Below are 17,708 nucleotides of genomic sequence, written 5' to 3' on the forward strand. Positions count from 1 at the left end.
GTATCTAGCAACTATCAATTTACTTAATGCACATATTGATATATGTTGAGTGTACCTCTGTTGGAAATAAGAACACACAAACCTCCACCTACATGTAGTTTTAGTCAATGGACAAAACATTCAAAACTATAAAATATTATAGATCTAAGACTTGTCAGTGTCTATTTACCATTGCCACTGAATCAGTGATATATGTATTGTACACATAATTATATACATGCAAGACTAAAATTATAAAGTACATACATGTTTGTATATAAGACTAAAACTGACATTCAGTCTTTGCAACATCTTCATTCCCAGAGTCATTTTCAAATCTGACTTCATGGTAAAATAAGATTCCATATCTACAACCAATTAAAAGGAAAAATCCTTCTGATAGACTAGCATTTAAATCCAATTTCTGAAATGGAAGCTAGGTCACCTTGGAACTTAGAACTAAAAAAAAATCGAACAATATATCTGATATATTTCAAATGCATGTACATGAAATAATATAAATCTCTAAAATTCACCATATTGTTCCCTTTTTCATCTTCTGTTAGATACTGTATATCCAGTGGCGGATCCAGAAATTTTCTTAAGTGGGGGCCCACTGACTGACCTAAGAGGGGGCTCGTCATGATTCAGTATTCCCTATATAAGCAACCGAATTTTTTCTCAAAAAGCAGGACCCCCCCCCCCCCTAAATCTGCCTCTGATATCAACCTCTAGATGTCTTTCAATTACATTCAGTTTAGTGTGGGTTGATCTTTGATTGTTGTACATGTTACAACCAGATTCCCGGCAGGGGGCAACTTTGTAAGACCGCAGAGGTTCAAGCTTAGATTTTGAAATAAGGGGAAAATGTAACCTTTTCAATTGATAAAACAGGCTCAACATCATTTCTATACATATATAAACATATTCTAAATTGTGGACACACCTTCATTAAATATTCTACTTCAATTAGTGGAGGAGATCAAATTAAAAAGTTGCAATGGTTAAATACTCCAATCACAGTCTTTCCTGCTAAAATCTCATGTGTAGAATGTGATAGACGGTTTTTGGGTCTATATATTGTCCTTGATATTGAGGTTATTTTGACACAGCAAAATATAAAGAAAATGTAAACTATGATCTGGAAATTGACTTCGTTTTCACAAAATAAGCCCACTTAAACTGAACTTTAAATGCAAAAGACCTCTAAATGGCTAACAGATATTGCTATATAAAAGAATAGTCCATGATTATACATGTACATGATATTAAAGAATTCATGATTTACACTGATTCTGTCAGTTGAATGGACTAGAATGAGATAAGTTATAAACATGTACATGATAGACATAAAGGTTTTTTCCAACAGTTGTGGTGTAAATCAAATTAGTTGTATTTTATGGTTGTTATATTTATGTACATGTATGTAAATCATTGGCTCTTCAACCAATGATATTTTACAATATCGATTATTTGTTTATTTTTCTATTGTTGGTATTTGTCAGCATACTAAAAATGTTTTAACACAACACGAGCGCAAGCTTGATAGGGTGTCCTCACACAGGGTTTCCGCTGGCGGTCGCCATTTTCCCAATTTGCGAAAAAATAATACTTGTGGCGGTAAAAATTCGTCATTTGCTGAAGAATTTGGCGAAAGAAATATATAGAAAGATTTATTTTCCTCCTTGTTTATTTACTTTTTTTGAGTTTCTCGGACTTTAACTTATCAGACAATACTCGGAATTCACCTTGACCTCATTAAGATTTTGACAGAAAATCAATTATCAGCTATCGAATGGGGGGGGGGGGGGGGGGGGGGGAATGCTTTCTGGCGTCACAATTTCAAATGACATAGGATAACATATGATCTGTCCATATACATGTATGAGGGTAGAAATGGGGGTATCTTATTGAAGTATTCTTGCCAAATGAAGATTAAACAGTAATTCTTAGACATGACCATAAAAGAGGGGGGATAGGACCTTTATCGGGACTCCGGGATCGGGTGTTTTTAAGCTCGGGATTATCCCCCCTCATAAAATGTACACTTTTTTCCAGACGATTAAAAAATCAGCTGAATTTGACAAATCACACTATTTGTTTTCCAAAAATAACCGTAATTGGATGGGGGTTCTGTGTATTCACATTATATATAATAGACTACTGACATATAGATACGTAGTTGACTACGTATTGACGACAAACAATATTCCTACGACTTTTGCAATTTGGGAAATCTCAACTACTTGTCTTTAGAGATTTTCGGCGATTAAATATTTCATACATTTGTTCTTTGACATCTTAGTAATGTAAATGGACTATAAGTATGACTTTTGAGCAAATTTAAAGGGAAATGACAAATTAGCGTTCAAGGGGAGCAAATGCTTTTTAAATTGGTAAGCGGGTTTTAATATATAGAGGGAAAGTGGAGTCATCTTTTTAGACTTTAGTTACATGTAAATATAACTTATGTAGACTTACCTTCTAATTCTATAGGCTATCAAAAAAAAACCAAAAAAAACCTCGGAACTATTTCTACAATTCACTTGGACTACTGATATGCAAACCTAAAAACAAAAACAAAAATATCATAAAATAGTGATTGAAAGAGTCATAACACTTTGAAAGGATAATTCAGACACGTGTTACACGGGGAGCATGTTTGTTTACAAATAATAATGTCACGTGATCGCGCACTGACCTCGCATGCTGCATCGCCCTTACAATTCACTAATACATGTACATAACCATTTTCATGCAAACATGCAACGTGAATGTGATTGGTTATCAAATTATACAAAAATAATGCATGAACCGTTGAAAAAGAAATTATTTCATCAAACAGATTGGATTTTTCATTTCGACACGAATAGGTCGAGTTGACATTCCTGTCATCGGACATAGTATTGAGATAAATGGGATAAAACGGGAAGCACATCAGTAGAACCTTAACATAAATAAGTAATACTTACCAAAATTTCTCTAATTGATAACCTATCGAACTGAAATTTCACAAAAATACCGGTAAATAATTTTGTTCATTGTGATGCTGGTTAAATAAATATTCTTACTCCTATTGCTTCATGTAAAAAAAATGTATAGAATTGAATTCGACTACAGTTTAGCATAAAAAAACGTGAATATGTAAAAGCCAGGTAATATGTTAATTATAAAGTGTGTATAAATTTCCGTAAACGAAGTTACCCGTATACTTCACCAAGAATTACATTTGAGCGCAAAGTTCTGTATATGTGTGATTTGGTTGGTTTATGTAACATTAATTTAGACTGGGATCCTGGCTAATCTTGACCTTACGACGCGCAGCTAGATTGGGCCGGATCCCAGGCTAATGTAACATCGTAGAACTCAGGATAACGGAATTTTTTGCGTTGCTATTAGATCATTGAGGCCATCTATTTTTATTGCGGGTTCCACATATTTAAATCGGAATTATAGAAAAAATGGAATGTTGTGAGCAACATCAAAACAGGAATGATGAAAACTGCAACATTTCCAGCAAAATATAAATAGGATGGAGGATCTGTGTATTCACATTATTTGTAAAACTCTCCTTATTCATGTGAAGCGTGTGCTTTACATCGAGGCTTATTCTTTACATCGAGGCTTATTATGCTAATCATCGACGCCAAAGTACTTCAACCAATCAGACAATGTTTATTTGGGGCATTCGATCGATTTTAACTCAGATTTTGGAATATTTCAATCGAAATTATAGAAAAATGGAATGTTGTTAGTACATATAAAATAGAAAATGATGAATACTTTTAGCTAAAGATAATTTGGATGGGAGTTCTGTGTATTCTCATTATTTGCACAACTCTCCTTACTGATGCCATATTTTGGAATTTCCGTGACCTAAATGGTTCGCGAAAATTAATATTTTTATATATAGTATAGTAACAATCAGTTTTAACTTAGAAATTTCCGCTCAAATATATAGGAAATAAAATTATATGAAAACAACAATGCAGAATGTTTCTTTTCCATTTTTTTTTAACAATGTTTATGTTCATTTCAATTTGGTAAGTAGACTTATATTTAATGCCCAAAACGTAAATATATGTTTTCTTTTAAAACATTAAAAAACGTGAGAGTATGCCGATAAATAGCCAGTCTAGGTCGTTAAACTTAAATCAACTTACCCATCGTTATCGCAGACTAAAATTTATCTCATATATATATTTTCATTTATTACAAGTACGTCAGGGTGCATGACAGCACAATAATCTTTTTACAGAATCGTAAGAACAATATTTTTGTTTGATATTTGCTTCTCTTCCACAATTAACGCCCGATTTGGCCAGTGACCGGTATTACAATTTAACACAGTTTTAAAAGTTCAGTGGGCTGCTACTTCATTTATAATTTTGGGTATGACTTTCTGTTTATCATATTCAACATACGTCAACATTGTCTTCATCAATTTTATCATTCAATTCATCAAAACCTTGTTTTTCATTACAAGCTTTTCCGTATATCAATATACGGCAAGAGAATGCATATTTGTTGTTTACCGGAAATATAAGATACATCGATTTAAATTATGTACACAATAAATAATTGCTGTGTAGTTTCCATGTCTACATTTGATTTACGAGTACAATATATTAAACATAAAAAGAGAAAAGAGAAACGGTAAATATACAGGAATACATAAAGTTTCGTAAATAGTTGCAAAGGACCACATGCTACTTACATGCCATGAGGTTTTATAGCATTCAGTAATTTTTTAAAAGCACATATATATGTGCGATAAAGATCTAGTGCATTTGAGCAAATTAAATTTATGTTATCCATCTAACTATTTTATTTTCAACAGATTCCCTAGTTTGACATATTTAAACCACGCGTGCATATATATTTTGATGTTTTTATTTAAATCACAGTGTAGATACTATTCTGTACGCTATCCGGAAGTCGCGATTTTCGAAGCGAGAACAATTTGGATCACATTTTAAATTTGATGGGTATACTGAATTAAACGGTAAGTTGATCATCTGTACATTGCTTAATGATTAATTCAGCCGACATCGATATTCTCAAATGGTTTAGAATTAAATTCCGCACATTCAATATTCGTGTGTTTGCCTTAATCAAGAGATTTTCAAGTGCATCACTAAGAAAAATCAGTCGGCGAACCTAAAAACAATCTTTTTGCCCTCTTAGTGTACAAATTAACGTAAAAACCAGACTTAATTAACTCAATGAAATATATTTCAAGTGGTGGTAAAAGTTTCAACCAGATCTTTGAAGCCAGAAATAAGAAAATTACACTTGTTTGAATTTCTCACTGTACGATCAGTCTCGCTTGTTTATTTTAAAACTGTATGATCAGTCTTTATGTCACTGTATTCTAGTAGTGATTTCAAAGTTATTTACGATACATTAGAAGGTGGCATTTTTCTAAGTAACACAATATATTTCAATACATTCACATCCTGAAAACTTATGAAACATGTTTTAGCTTGATAGGGTGTTCTCGAGTTACTACATTAAGTATAAGGATGTTTAAATGTTGCTAAAATAAGAGGAAGGTTTGATGTATACTAGTAAATAAGTTTCAGAAATGTCCTCCGTTATACTTAAAATTGTACAAACACACATATTTAGTTGTTATATAAAAATGCATGTATTTACACACATTCGAGGCCGTACTGTAGCCTATAATTGATCACAGTTCCTTCACTTTGTTTAAGATGTAGAGCTATATAAAAAAGATGTGGTATGATTGCCAATGAGACAACTATCCACAAAAGACCAAAATGACACATACTTTAACAAATATAGGTCACCGTACGGTCTTCAACAATGAGCAAAGCCCATACCGCATAGTGAGCTATAAAAGGCCCCGATAAGAAAATGTAAAACAATTCAAACGAGAAAACTGTCTTTTTGACACTCAATTGTACACCACTTTGTCAAGCGGGGGGTTATAGTGATAAAGAAGTCCGTCTTTCCGTTCGTCCGTTGGACCGGTACAATATCTTTCGCCGGTTTTGTAAGCGCATCTCCTCATAAACCACTTAATATACATTGGGGGTTCCGGCCATTTTTAAATGGAGAGGGGTCCAATCCAGGAGAAAAGGGGATTCCAAATATATGTTCCCATACAAATGAATTGATGGTTAAAAAGGAGTTTCAAACTGCCGGTTCCCCTTTTTTTGAATCCGTCACTGATATAACTATTAATTAATCTTATTCGGATTCCTTCTCATAAATGACAATGACTGTATTGTGTACCGTCTATTTCGAATTTTAGTAAAAATCTTTTATGGGGTTTCTTTATATAAGATACGGACTTCAACATTACATTATATGGGGGGCACCTATCAGGTATTTCCAACACCTCCTAAACCAATCATTAAAGTTTTCTGAAATTGCTCCATTTTTACTCGATTAATGCATTATGGACCTTCTATTTCTGTAAACTTACCAAAATTATATCACATGAATTATTCCCCTACGCAAAGCTGTCTTTATCCATTTTTTGTTATTTTAAAAGACAAGCTTGATATATGTTATCATCAATTGGTCAACGGCGGACGGTGTAAATAATCTTTAAAAATGTAATAGCTTAACAGATAACTGTAACGACACACTATTACAAAGTCCACAAGCGAATCATGTATTACTTTTTAGGCATTTGATTTTAAATAAGACTGATGGAACAAAAATACAATTATTTTGCCGTCTAAAAAATTCATCCGAAATATATTTGTATAATCTGATGAAAGTAATTACACGTTATAGTTCCCTGGATAGTTCATAATATCACATATACACGTATATACCTTCAAATTGCTGTTGTTTTTTCTTCAAAATCACGACTGGTCATACAGTAAAAAATCTGAAATCGCTTCTAGAATACAGTCAGTTCTAGACTGATCGTACAGTAATTTATTTTGGGATCCTTAAGGAAAACATATTTTTTTATGGGAAATGCGAATATTCTACTTACATACGAAAAGAATATTGAAACAGTATATGTTTAACTGTAAACTGATACAAATATTTGCAATAAAAGATTATTTGCTTTGTACTACGAGAGCAAAATTGTCCACCGATGTCACTTTTTTCTACCAAGTTGATGTGATGCACACGTATATTTTTATATTCTAATGCATGTTTTTGTTACAGCTACTCATATTTATGATGCTATATATACCTTGAAGATGTTCAAAGCACTTTGTAGATAAAGGAGTAAACAAATGATGAGAAAAGTTACCGTAGGCAAAACCGTCCTGTTAGCCAGTTGGAAATCATCGCTTCGAAAATCGCGACTTCCGGATAGCGTACAGAATAGTATCTACACTGTGTAAATGCCTTATATATGAAAATGTCACGTGTATTATACGTTCGTTTAATTAAATTGTGGAGCATGTGACTTAATAAGACTACGCATTTAAAGTTTGAAACAAAAAACGATAAATACATCGAGGTCGTTTTGCTTGGGTGATTTACCTGTAAAAGGCTCGGGTCTCATCCATGTTTAAAACGAATTAATGGATGTTTGAAATAGTTTAACGGGGGCGTGGCCTATTAGTTTAACGCAACTAATCAGCAACTTGATTTCAATTGATTCACCGCAGAGAAATCTATTTGACTGGCGTTAAAATGAATTGATATCAATTGATATGAATTAAATATAATTTTTAATTTTTGTCAATCTTTATCAATAAACGATCAATCTCATTTAAATAGCGTTAACACGTTTTTGTCCGTTCAAGTTAAATTCGGGTTACTAGTGATATGAATGTAAAAAATGAGAAACCTTACAATCAGTATCAATGCTAACTTGTAAACCATTCACTTCATTGAATGACATAATTGAATGAAAATAAAAGTGGCCCTAATATACTATCTTGGGATACACCGTAAGTTACATCAAGCATTTTGTTTTGTATTTTATTAGAATATGTCTGCATATTCATTTACAAAATATGATTGTACACCGAACAGTAATTTACGATACAAGTAGTATGATGGTTACATATGTAACATATTTAATTGAATGACGTAATTTCAAAATTATATAAAAATAGCATCACTAAAGAGGTAATAATTTCAGTGCTGCTGTTTTCATTTTTAAGTTTAGGCAAACAACGACAGATTTTAGAAATGTTGACGAGTGTGTATTATAAAACAAATTTAAAAGCATAGGAGGGACTTAGATTAAGAGAATTGAATACAGGAGATGCAATTTTGAATTCGCTGTTTCAGAATCTACTGCATTCTGGGTAATATTTTCAAAAATGTACAACAAAACGTCGTGATTGGTTAAAAACGTCCAAAACCATGGAAATTCAGCCAATGACGTCACGTTATTTTCATTTTGGGGTACGAACAACAAAATTACCCACGATTCTTTAGATTTTGAAAAGGCGAATTTTCAATGACACTTACCTGACATGTTCGTAATAAGATCGCCATATACTTCTACCTCACAGAGCGAAAGTTGGTAATCGTTGCTTCTTTTTTTTTATCCTGACGAATCTGCCTTTCACATCTGGAGGGCATGATGCATTCAAATATGTTGTACTTGACTGTTGATAATGACAATGTGATGTCCTCCCTTTTTGAAAAGTTCCCCATTTATCACAAAAGCATTGAGGGTCTTTTATAACATCAATGTCAAGGTTTTGTAACCATTGTGCTAACAATTAAAAACGAGAACATTGCAGCAAGTTGTTGTGTTATTTTGATTCCTATGGGTATTTGGTCCTCTTTTTAAGTTTGAGGTTGCTGTCTCTTCGCAATATGAGCCTTATTCCTTTTTTGTCTATTATTGTCAAGTTTCAACCTTATCTTAAAAAAAGAACGTGCTTTAATTTTTATCGCAAACTTTCTTATTACTAATCTTTTGAGCACCGATGTCATCCTTATTTTTTTCGTTGGGTTGGTGTTATTTAGTTGTTTTTTTTTTGGTTTTTTTTTGCTATGGAATTGTCAGTATGTCGTCGACTAGGGAAACGGAATATGTAATTGGTTGTTTCTGCCTCTCTTTTAATGCCAACACAACACAACTATGATATCATCAGTTTAAGATCTTATGACGTACAATTAAAGAATAATAGAACTATTTGAATATTTCACTGATTGTTTTTGTCCCTCTTTAAATATCAACACAACAAAAAAGTGTTACCATCAGTTGAAGAGCTATTGAAGTACAATTAAGGAATAACAGTACTTCAGTTGATTTGTTGCCACCGTCCTTTGCAGTTTTGACGGTCCAAAATGCAGTTAACTGGCGACGCGTAACGGAAGTTTGCGTCCGTTAAATCAAAATCAAAACTCTAATGCAGAACAAAAAGAAATAAAACGCTTGAAAAAATGTATAAATTTGACAGAAAATAGAATTCAGCAAAACTTCATGAATGATTTTGGCGCAAAGACGTCAGGGCTAAACATGACGTCATACAAATGAAAACTTACAAAATGAAAAAAAAAATTAGGGGTCCTTAGTTACGACTGTTCAACTGTGGATTTGATGATAACTTTGAGCCAATGAAAAATATTGTTACATAAAAAATGCATTTAAATGAAAGGTGAACCTAATTGAAAACACACAAAAGGTTTTGACATGTCCGTTATGTGTGTTTCACTGACAAGTCTATATTGCGTATTTTAAAGTTAAAATATAAGCAATATTTACCATTTAATGTTTCATCTCAAAATGTTCTGTCCTTATACATTGTTATACATTGTTATTCATCCTAAGCTTTCAAGTATTCGGTTTGAGGGTTTCCAAAAAGCGCCTCGGACGTTAAAAAGGTGTTGTTTTCATCTCTCAGAGCAGTTCAAATGCACAGGGGAAATAAATGATGAAGATAACTTTTTGAAATTAGTTTTATCCGTCATGTTTCTCTTAAGGTCAACTATCTTATTAAGAAAGAAATTGATGAGACCTTTATTTTAGCTTTGAGGTATGTGTACCCTTTATGATTTAACGTATGACTATGCAACGTGGAAGGTTAAGGTACATGTAACTATAATCTAGGTTCGATATACCATTTTCTACGTAAGGAAATACCTGCACCAATTCCTGAATATAACAGTTGTTTTACATTCGTTAGGTGTGTTTGCGCCTTTAGATTTGCCTTTTTGTTAAAGGCTTTTCATTTGAACTTTTTGGTAGGTCGGTGTTCTAGTTATTAAACAGTCTTAATAAAGGTTAATCTATCTTAATGTACAGGTTTGTACTCACCACAACATGTATGCGTCCTTCCGGTTAAAACAACATGTGTGACTTTGTAATATCCTCCCAGGTCAACTGCCCACCAGCTTAACTCAGTGTTTAAGTATGCTTTAATATGTGTACATTCAAACTCATTTGATGTGAATTCTATATAGTTTCCATCGACAGCATGTTCAGATGTCCATGGATTAACAGTTGTTAATTGCTTAGTTGGTTTTCCAAATGCAATGTTATTTTCTATAACAAAAAAAAAAACAAGGCAGACACAAATTTAATTATACTCTTATAACATATTTGACATATTGTAATAAGGTTTAGAATTGTTTTTAAACTGAACATGATGAAAGTTTCAACAAATAAAATCATAAACAGTCCTGGAAATTATGTACTTGTGCATGGCTGCAATGTAAGAATCAGAGATTGCGTAATAATAAGTCTCAATAGCAAGCAATATGTTTTAGCGTTTGTTGACCTTCAATCAATATTTCAACATACCAACAGACACAATATTCAAAGATAACAAATATAGTGTGTTATAACATTTTGTGAGGGAATTCGATATTTGCTATACCACTGTTCATTCCAACGCACTTTATGACAATACCACTATATCAATAAGAATGAAATTATCTGCAGTGTTTTAAGAAATGATTTTACGTTGAAGTCGCTTAATACTTGTGAATTATGTAATGTTTGAAAAGGCTATTTTTTATAAAGTCAATAATTATGTAGACTTTTGAAACCCAAATTTTCTATTGCTTTAAATACGCAAATGAAAGATTCAAAAACTATACAAATAAAGAACGAAACGTTTATGAAATTAAAGTAAAACTTTTGGTTTTCAATTTTTTATTCGTTATTTAAAAATTTTGAACCTTAACTATCTGACATAGTCTCCCTACCCAATTTATCCCTTTTACTTGTTATGGTGTGGACTGGTCATTGTTAATGAATCTTATGAAATTTGATTGGATTAAGATGTTATTAGTTTACCTTCATAACCTAATGCTTTGCATACATGACCATTGATGAAATCAGAACGTTCATATGAATATGTACAGTAATTTAAATGACCTTCAAATTGGACACTGGACGAGTCGATATTACGTTTTATGAATGAAAGTAAAGGTATAAAAGGTAAAAATCGCCACTTCTTATATTTTCACAAAATTTTACGAATACACAGTAAATATATTATTTTTCAAAAGCCTATTCCGAAGAAAAAAGAGAAAGTTTACGAATAAGTAAATTTTTATTTCATTATACAAGTTTTTGAAGAGAAATGCCGAAATACATTTGACGGACGGATACGCCAGGTAAAATTATTGTTTATCTTCATAAGAAAAAAACAGTTTTCATTCTCATTTGAATATATTAATTACAATTAATCCCAAACTAAAGAAATCATTCAAAAAGTCAAAATATGTCCGATCTGCCAATTTGTTGACATCAAAAGTCAATACGGTCGTCTACCTCACAAAATCTTGTCAGGCACTATAATCAATAACCATTCCATTATGAATTGATTGTTTATACTTGTAGTTGTTTCATCCATAATGTCAACAAAGTATTATACCGATTTTTAAATCGAGATTACATGTTAAAATGTAAAAAAACTAGTAAAGTAGAGCGATAGAATGAAGTATGTGTCGGACAATGGTAGTAGTAGCACATCTTGATATAGATCATCAACTGGCATTACATGTCAACTAACGAAGTTTTGTTGCAACGTATATGCATGGCAATTTAACATATTATTTGTTATGTAGGAAGCAGAAACTTAATTATTATCATTTTATGTTTCCATTCTTTCAAAGGTTACATATATTCAATGAGCCGGCAAACAATCGAAATGAATTACTTGATTCCACTGTTGAAACCAGAGTAATTAAGTCGTTATATTCCGATTCACTATCGATCGGTCCGTTAACATCGAGAAGGACACTGACAGAAAGGGAAGCAAGTCATTTCGTACCTTTACCATTTCGTACCCACATTTGTCATTTCGTACCGAACATAAGTATTAACCAGCCCATTCTGTGTATACTTATCTCAAATCAAAAGCCCTTAATTCAGTGGTTTTCGTTCTTTGCTCTATAAAGCTTATTTGTGTTTTGTTCATTATTTTGTAGATAAATCAGGCGATTATTTTTCGTTCTTATTTGGTATAGGTTTTACTCTTTGTTTAATGCCAAACGGTGACCCAAAAAACAAGTCCAATAACAACCTTATTTTCATATTAGAAGAAACAACCGTTTAAAATCCGACATAGTGTATTTGTATCTGCAATAAATATTGTCAAGTTATATATAATGTTTATTCATATGATACTGAAAAGTACAGAATCTATTTATTTTATTTGTCAATTTGTAAGGCAGATGGTCTAATGAGTCAAAATCTCATTTCGTAATAATTTCCGCTTTTGACTTTTGATTCGTTTTGATTTTGTAATAATAAAAAACTGCAGGCTGAAAACATAGGAATCAGCAAGCTATCTAAATAAGAATTTACATTATGATACTAACGACATTAGACGACTTGCTTCATATTTTAATATTTCCCTCGAGTTTGATACAGAATGATAGCATTAAACTAAATTTGATGACAAATATGATACTAATATGGGGACGAAGTCCCCAATAACAGTAGAAAATTCAATAAAAAAAAAATTCGGGCAAATTTTTTTTTGTCGTGTTTTGAAATCCCGGACATGCGCAGAAATGTACAATGTACTTCCTTTTCCCGGTCTCGTTTGTATGAAATTTTGAGTAAAATATATATTTGTCAGTCTAGTATAAAATAGGAAGGAACGTGCAATACCAATTTCATTTTTAATAATTCCTTGATATGAAAATACATTACCTGTTGATAGCGTTTCTTTGTTTAGATTGCAGATGACGTCATAATTTAAATAACGTCACAACTAAAATCCCTAACAACAGAACCAAAATCGGAAACGTTACGGTATTCGTTTCTTTTTTTTAACAAATATTTAAGTTACAAAAAAATAATTCATACAGACTTCGTCCCCATTTACAGGTACAATGCCTGCCTCATATTAACTTCCAAATAACCAAAATAGTCTCTAAAGCATGTACAGTTTACATGGCTCAATTGATTACTCATACTGAACAGACTGCATAAGCGTCTTTTTCTACTAAAACTTGTCAGAGGAAACATTAGTAAAATTGACACTCTAAAATTAGTTTGGTAATTATAACGAATTGATCGACCGATACAATAGGTCTCTTTCTCGACTCACTAGATATGTTTTCATATATTTGGATCATAAAATAGCAGAATAATTGTAAAATTAGAAAGAAGCTAATTACATGTATGACCATATTCAACGTTGTATTTGACATGTGCGAATTCGTTGTAAAATTAGAAAGAAGCTAATTACATGTATGACCATATTTGACGTTTTATTTGACATGTGCGTATTGCGGGTGATGATGCATATCAGGAAGACTTGTCAGGTCGACGCATCAAATCTGTCTCTTGTTTGAGCCCATTTGATTCTACACCTGAAAAATACCCGCATTAAAATATCCACGTATGTGATAGATATAATATTAATTGAAATGAAATGTAGGCAAATATGTCATGCAAATCTTCTTTTCTCATGGTTAAAGGGTTATATACCAACAAAATTTGTTTTCGCTTAAAAACATTGGGGGTGCGAGTCCAGCAAGACAGGGTCATAACAGTTATACGGAAATGTTATTGTAAAAGTAATATTTTTTTTTAAATATTTTTTTTAAAGAAAAGGGACATAATTGGTTATAATAACTCAATGTAGGGCTCAACTATTAAAGGGACACTCACTGCCAAATTGATCTTAACCGGTTAAACTAAGTTTCTAATATATGGTTTATAACAATTTAAAGCATTTATACAAAGTATCAAAAGTAAAAAATAATGACCCTATAAGCAATGTCAACATAAATAATTTAATTGCAATTGTTGTTTTTTGTGGGGTCTGTTTAATTTCATATTATAGATTAAAAATATATGTTTATCGTCGATTTACCTTTATAAGAATGATTTTGTGTATCGAATCAGTCAATTAAATGATTTACCATTGTTTCACTTTCAATATTGGCATTCTTTTCCTTTTGATACCTTTGCACACATAATGCATGCGTTATCGATCTATACGTAACTAAAGGTTTTAAATTGAAGTTCACATGATTACAGATTCAATGAGGTCGAATTGTTCACTTGCATGTAAATAATTCATCATCAATGTTTCTTAGCTTATTTTGACAAATTTAAACCATACTGGTTTCTAAAAGCAAACAGTCATTTCACTATTTCCCTTTTTTTAATATTGCGCAAAAAACATCATATTTTAGATTTTTTTAAATCTCGTAGCTAGTGCACCTTTAATCAAGTAGATGAGAAACTTAATGTACTTGAAAAATTTAATTAACAAACAAAGCACCTTTAATGCTGGAAACTCAAATCCCATGATGAATGACGTGTTTGATTATGGCGAAGTGCTGTTATCAAGAAGAACAAATCCATTAATGGGAAACTTTGTCTAATGGAGCTAAAACCGGATTATCAGTATCATGGTTTGATGATAAAAGGGAAATTTTATATATTTGTTCAAAAAACAATTTTAAGTAGATTTATCATTCGACGGTTATCATAAGATTAGTTTTTCATAAAATATCATTAATGTGGAAATAAAAAAGTAAGTTAGAACATGTCATGTTTTTTTATGGGAACTGAAAGACCGATTCAACTCTTATGCATGCTTCATGTGTTATTAGATTTATGGAACCTACCTTCTTGTACAAATTACAAATCACGTCAAATCATGTACAAGTATCACGATTTCGTTTTCCCTCCGTGTCAGTTCTTTTAAATTGATGTATACAATTTACTATATCAAATAATCAACTAATAAAAAGAAAAATCACAAAAATACTGAACTTGGATGAAAATCAAATCGGAAAGTTCCTTATCACATGGCAAAATAAAAAAACAAAGCACATGAAAAAAGAATGGACAACAACTGTCATATTCCTGACTTGGTACAGGCATTTTCAAATGTAGAACATGGTGGATAAAACCTGGTTTTATAGTGCTAAATCAACCAAAATTAAGTAACACTATGATAGAAATGTATTTTCCAAACAGTAATACAGCATACCTATAAAATTGTTTCATTTTTGCATTTGTTTTGACTCGATTTTTCTACTGGAAGTATCCGTGAAGTGAAATTGCACCCATGACCTTTGATCTCGATTTAAAAAAAAATGCACCATAATTTCTTTTGACGACCGGGATATTTAGAAAGTACACATTCTTAGCTTTCCAGTGATATATAATTTAGCCGTTTGTTAGGTAGGTGCATTAAAAATGTAAATTTTGCTCTCATGTCACTCGCCTATATGCTTCTTGAAAGATTTAAAAATGGTGTTTCCAGTCGTGTCCGTGCGTTAACTCATGAATAGTTCAATCATACAACTTTTCAAACTTTAAAATATGTTGTTACTGATAATAACATGAAGGTCAAGTATGATATGGATGATTTTCACATTCAACGTTCATGAAAGATGGTTCTTGAAAGATTAAAAAATGTAAGATATAAATAAATTAAAAAAAAATCGGGATTGCTTTCTTCTGAAAGGCTCTTGTTTTATTTTCCTTGGGAGTCGGCTATGTTTTTTTTTATCTTCATTTTTCATTTACATCTGCCTCATTATAGAAACATTCAGGCCAGAAGTTGGTATAGGTCGACCCACTTTGGGATGGGTTGAGAGGGAGGCACATCATTAATATCTAGTCCACTGACTTTGTTATTTGAAAATTGTTTATGAAATGTGCGTATTGTTATACTTTTACTTTTCTACATTAGTTAGAGGTATAGGGGGGAGGGGAGATCTCACAAACATGTTTAACCCCGCCGCATTTTTGCGCCTGTCCCAAGTCAGGAGCCTCTAGCCTTTGTTAGTCTTGTATTATTCTAATTTAAGTTTCTTGTGTACAATTTGGAAATTAGTATGGCGTTCATTATCACTGGACTAGTATATATTTGTTTAGGGGCCAGCTGAGAGACGCCTCCGGATGCGGGAGTTTCTCGCTACATTGAAGACCTGTTGGTGACCCTCTGCTGTTGTTTTTTATTTGGTCGGGTTGTTGTCTCTTTAACACATTCCCCATTTCCATTCTCAATTTTATGTTAAATTCAAATCAATATAAATACTGTGATTCTTTCAAGTAAACGAAAGATATATTTCTTTTTCAGGATAATCCAATGACAGGTATTAGTATTAGAGACAGTTCTACATCCAAAACAAAGTGAAGGAACTGTGATCAATTATAGGCTACAGTACGGCCTCGAATGTGTGTAATTACATGCATTTTTATATAACAACTAAACCTGTGTGTTTTTACAAGTTTTAGTATGACGTAGAACATTTCTGAAACAAACCTTCCGCTTATTTTAGCAACATTTAAGCATCCTTATACTTAATGTACTAAGTCGAATACACCCAATCAAGCTTAAACATGTTTCATAAGTTTTCAGAATGTGAATTTATTGAAATATATTTGTGTTATTTAGAAAAATGCCACCTTCTAATGTATCGTAAATAACTATGAAATCACAACTAGAATACAGTGAAATAAAGACTCATACAGTTTCAAAATTTTCAAGCGAGACTGATCGTACATTGAGAAATTCAAACAAGCGTAATTTTCTTATTTCTGGATTCAAAGATCTGGTTGAAACTTTTACCACCACTTGAAATATACTTCATTTAGTTAATTAAGTCTAGTTTATAAGCTAATTTGTACACTAAGAGGGTAAAAAGATTGTTTTTAGGTTCACCGACTGATTTTCCTTAGTGATGCACTTGAAAATCTCTTGATAAAGATACGAATACTGAATGTGCTGAATTTAATTCTAAACCATTTGAGAATATCGATGTCAGCTGAATTAATCATTAAGCAATGTTCATATGATCAACTTACCGTTTAATTCAGTATATACATCAAATTTAAAATGTGATCCGAAAAGTTCTCGCTTCGAAAATCGCGACATCCGGATAGCGTACAGAATAGTATCTACACTGTGAAAACAATCAGAACAAATAGTGCACCTGTATTAAAGCATTTTAATTAAATGCTATTCAATGGTTAATATAAGTGTGCACAAATGTAACTTAACTATTAAATAATAGTTTAATCAGTATAAATGCTATCCAAGTAAGCGATAAATTGAATTAATGAATCAAACTATTTGCAAGAAAAAACTTTCAAATAAAATTAAATCATTATTTTACAAATTACAGAAATAAAATCATTCGGAAAATTCAACTGCAATAACTATATCTATTTTTCAAAAAAATATGTACTTATCTTATGTCTGAATCAGCCTATCCTTTTTGTGTTCCTTTTAATAGTTCAAATCACGCAATGAACAAATCACGAAAAGCATGCAATTTTATACAGAATAAAAGCGGGAACACCGCTTTTGAAATTATGTAGGTAAATA

Source organism: Mytilus edulis, chromosome 7, assembly GCF_963676685.1.
Source record: "Mytilus edulis chromosome 7, xbMytEdul2.2, whole genome shotgun sequence".
In the NCBI taxonomy this organism is placed as follows: domain Eukaryota; kingdom Metazoa; phylum Mollusca; class Bivalvia; order Mytilida; family Mytilidae; genus Mytilus; species Mytilus edulis.